The sequence below is a fragment of the Octopus bimaculoides genome, chromosome 1, assembly GCF_001194135.2.
Source record: "Octopus bimaculoides isolate UCB-OBI-ISO-001 chromosome 1, ASM119413v2, whole genome shotgun sequence".
NCBI classification, from domain to species: Eukaryota; Metazoa; Mollusca; class Cephalopoda; order Octopoda; family Octopodidae; genus Octopus; species Octopus bimaculoides.
Window position 1 is genome coordinate 109,600,484 of NC_068981.1, and position 5,130 is coordinate 109,605,613.

Here is a 5,130-nt window from a genome sequence, read left to right on the forward strand (position 1 = left end):
AGGCACAGTCGTGGCTGTGGTAAGAAGCTTGCTTCCCAACCATATATATATATATCTATATATATATATATATATATATCAGAAGATTTTATACCTTTGCATGACTAAACTGGATTGCACACTTTGTATGTACAGAAAGAAACTATTGAGAAAAACTTACTGTAGGTTTGAACTTGTAATTGTATGACTTATTTCCTCTGTACTTATATCTATATATTCAATATATCTATCAATATATATATGTTTGTACATCTTACTATTAATAATCTACATAAACACACAATTATGGATGTACAGAGATAGGAAATGATTTTTTAAAATTCTTGTTCATGAAATGAACTTCAATAACACAAACAGTGGAGATCTTAGTAAAGGAATTAACTATCAGAAATATATAACATTTCACATTATAGTCCTTATCACATACTGTAACAGTCTCTGATTTAGGTGATTTATTTAAAACATTGTGCACAACAATCAAATACTTTAGTTGAAAGAAAATGTAACAGGTTTATATTTGGTAGTATTGATGTAAGTAAATTAGAACCACTTTTCTTATTCAGTTTTCTGTTTCCTCAACAATACCCAACAAATCTGAAAGGATACTAGAATCAACATATTTTGGCTATTGCTGAAAGAAACTTATAATTTGGAGAAATGTTTTTACCGATATGTTTGTAAAATAGCACTGCAAATATCTGGGCAATGTTTATATTTCCAGAAGTATAAACAGAGATTAAAAAAAACACTATCTCACAGTGTAAGATGACAATGTTGCAGTGAATAAAGATGTTTTCTGATTGAATGGTGTAATTAAAATCTTCAACAATAAAAGATATTTGAAAACTATATTTTGATAAAAATATTTTAAATTAGAATTTTTATGAATTTTCTAGACAGTGTGGACTTTAATAATAATTGCGTTCTTTTAGTAAAAGGGAAATACTCCAAACTAGTTAATAAGCAACTTTATTATAGTATAGTTTATTGCCCATATATGCTGCATTGTATATGAAGCTTTCATGGGCTTTGTAATAGGAGCTTAAAATGTTTTTTCCCATTGTAACTCTGGCAAAATTGAAAGAGTCTTTATTGAACCATCAGCCAAAGCAATGACTCACGTAATCTGTATCAATGGCTAGCAGAAGTGCCCGGCGTTGCTTGGAGCTGAATTGCTTTAAAGTACTGTTAATGATTCTACTCAATTATGATTATTGAGGCAAAGATTGATATAAGTTAACGCCCAACCAATCGATTTGCAACTGAAAAGAAAGCCCTGCAAAGAGCATTGCAACACTCTAAGAAGAGGTAACAATAGAATGTGAGGTGGCCCTGAAAAGGCTGTGTTATCGTTCTCACAATTGTAACAATTTGATAGGTAGTCCTGGAAGGGTGTGTAAAATGTTCACAGGTGAATAGGGCGTGTTCCTTTTCCACCAAAGGCAGTGGACGTGCTGTTACAAAACTTCATGCAAGTTTGAAAATATAGCAATAGCATCTACTCACCATATGTCAGACCAGCAAGAGTGTAGTGGTGCTGAATAGATGAATCACAACACCTCTGTCATGGAGATGTTGTGTAAAATGACCTGTTACTTTTGAATATTTTGTATTTGATGTAAAATGTAATGATGTAAAATATAATGGTGAGAGAGAGGATGTATATATTTAGTTTTATCGACTTTTTAAGTCTTGTTATTTGATGTAAATTGTAATGGCGTGTAAGAGATAGTTACTTCATGTAATTATTTTTATCCATTTGTTTCATTGATCGTCGTTATGATTACATTTGTTGTTGTATAAAATGATATGTTGTTTGGTTTTCAAATTGTATGTTGCAATCCTGTTGCCGCTGATGTAAACTGTAATGTTTAGAGAGGAGATGGAAGCTGGGGGGATGTTTCATGTATGTCGGATGTAGAAGATGAGGCTGCTGTGCTGATGACGGGAGGGAAATAGAGCTGAGCGGAGGCCGGGTGTTGGTGAAGTGCGAAGTAATTGCAGGGAACCGCCTAAAAATGTAAATGTCATAAAAGCATTCTTGACCGTTTTAGAATCGTACGGAAGTGAAACAGTAACGTGTCCATGGTCCTCTGAAGCCCGCTGAATGGGGGTTGGTGAGGAAGAACAGCTGATTTTTGAGCAGGGTCTGATTTATAATGAAGCTTTGTAACGCCGCAAGAATCAGCCTTTTTACCGCTGATGGTTGGGAGTGTCAAGTGCACTGCAATGAATATTAACCTACACCTACTTAGAAATTACTGACGAAAAGTCAAAAATTTTTTTTAAATTTGAAAAAGTTATAAAATTAGGAAGCGTAGTAATCCTATAAAACTTCCTTATACACATTGTTTTTTGTTTTTCGTTGTGGAACGAACACGAAGCCCACATGTGAGCAGCCAATGTAAAGCTGACCATGAGAGAAACACAGCTCCCCACAAATGTATTCCCACGACAGACAGCATTTGCCCCTGTGCTTTGTTAATTGACATTGCGAAGCATGGCCTGACTGGGAACTCTGAAAAGTGAAAGGTAGGTCTGCTCCTGATGGGAAAAGATGCATCCTCAGTATGAGCACGTTGCCTCGACCGCACCCTGTGATTATTGTGGCCTCAATTAGATTGAGAGATAAGGACTTAACGATCAAATGTGTCCCATTGCATTGTTTCGGCGGGACCAAATTTCGAATGAGCATTATAGGGGCACCAACTTTAAGTTTCAGAATGTGTGGGGGTAGTCCAGGGGGCTGAAAGGAATTTAGTACCTCTATTGGATAGTTGATGACGTCCTCGGGGTCAGGAGTTCTATCGATAGACTTATATATATATAGCAATCCCCAGGAATGAGTTTTAGCATTTGATCATTAATATGGTTAACAGTTTTATTCTTTGGGGCCAGAATAGCCCTTTGGCCAATCCAACCCATATTCTGATAATTTGCTTGGAGATCTGGGAACACTGCATCCATGAGATCAGAAGGCGTATTAACAATGGTACAAAGTGAATCGATGGCAACATTACTCTTTTCGTCGCAGGGACTTTTGCCTTTGCCAAGTGCAAGGAGGGTGTGAGAAAATTCTGCTGATGCTATGTCACCTCGCATATGAGCATGCATATTAGTGTTAAGTTTGAGAGTCTTCACCAGGGGCCACAATGTGGATGACTTAAGACATGCATGTACTGTATCAGCTCTATCCCCTTGGGAATAACTGGCAGTGTTTGCCTGAAGTCCCCTGAAAGAAGAAGTGTTATGCCTCCCATGGGAGCCGTAGAGTCTTTGATGTCTCTCAGAGATCTATCTAGTGCCTCAAGAGCACCTCTATGGGCCATTGTGCATTCATCCCAAATGATAAGCTTGCATTGTTTGAACACTTCTGCCTAATCGGAGCTGTTACTGATATTGCAAATTGGTGTCTCAGTCTTCGCTAAGTCAAGCGGGAGCTTGAAAGTGGAGTGAGCTGTCCTGCTGCCTGGCAACAAAGTAGCCACAATTCCAGATGATGCCACAGCTCAGGCAATGCCTTGTGTTCACCTAATCTCAGCCAATATTAATTTTGTGACAAAAGTTTTGCCAGTTCCCGCAGGAGCGTCAAGGAAGAAAATCCCCCCCAGCTTTGTCCCGGACAGAATTAATAACAGAGTTGTAAGTGAACTTCTGATCTGGAAGGAGCTTTGGCTCATTCTCTGCTATGTACTGGGCAAGCTTGTCAACATTATAACATGTCTCATGCAGCAAATCCGAAGACAGTGTGTTTGCACTTTCCCGGTTTGTTGAAGGTAGGCCATACACTGCCAACGCACTCCTGCCCATATTGAGAACAGTACCTTTGATTTCAAGCAGCGCCCTGTTGTAAATGAGGTCACTGTACCTGACCTCCACTGATGGATTTAGCAACTGAGCCCGACGCAGGAAATCTTCAGAAATGTAATCTTTGTAGGTAAGCCATAAAGAGGCGGGATCACCCAAGTCGCACCATAGGAGTAGAATAGTGAAAAGCGATCTTAGTCTTTTAGGGGATTTTAACAAAACACCCTCCGCCATAGTGGCGCCCCATTGTGAATCATCCTCCAAAAGTCCACACCTGAAGCAGGCTTCCCGGAAAGTGTCACATAATTCACCGTCAACAGTTCTTATGTCTCGAAAGCTTTGTGGGCCGAAAACATCATGGAGGAGAAAAGCAGGTGAAAACACTCATGCTGGTTGGGAGGTACAGTGTACACTCTTCCTAGACAACTGTTACACTTGACACCGGGATGTCCTTGAACATCCTGACCTGACTTCCTATGCACCCAAGTGTTCTTTGACTACACATAGTAGGACGGAACCTGAGGGTATAAAAGTGTTTTGACAAATGTGTCAAGTTGGCAAAGCGTAAAAAACCCAGTTAAAGTTGTTTCTTTTGGATTGGCCGCCAATTGAGCAGCAGTCTATTCAGTAAAGTAAGCCCGCTGGCCGTTTTCCAAATAAACTGCTAGTTGTATGATGGTGGGGTTCCTTTGGTGAAGCGGAAACCCGAATATCCGCCAAAAAGCTTCACCACTGCTGAAATATCGACCTGCCAAGTACTGTGACACCTCATCCATGCTATTGTCCCTTTGAAGGCCAAACATGACAGCGTCAGATCCCTTGTTAACATATTTACATATGTACTTTATTAATTTTACTGAATGACAGAACTCCACATTTATATGAACGTTGAACATTTTCATCAGTAATGGACAGTATGGGACCACCCATCTATTATCAACTTGATGTCCCCGTAATGTCATAGTGAATCCTCCATTCTCAGGCCGCCTTCGTCTGTAGAGTGGATATCCGTCGCCGCTGGTCTGGGTCTCCTCCACGAACCTCTTTGGGTATCGTTTAGTGCATACACGGTCTTTGTGGCATGAGGAGAACTGTTGAAAAACAGGACTGCATGGACCATGCACCATGTGTGCCTTCACAATGTCGTACAGCTGCCGGTCAACAGTGGGGTTTGGGATTTCTGCTGTGATGTCATCTAGAACTGTAGGGTCTATTAAGTGTGTATTCTGTGTGTGTATGTATATATATATATATGTGTGTGAGTGTGTGTGTGTGTGTGTGTGTGTGCATATATATATATATATATATATATATATATATATA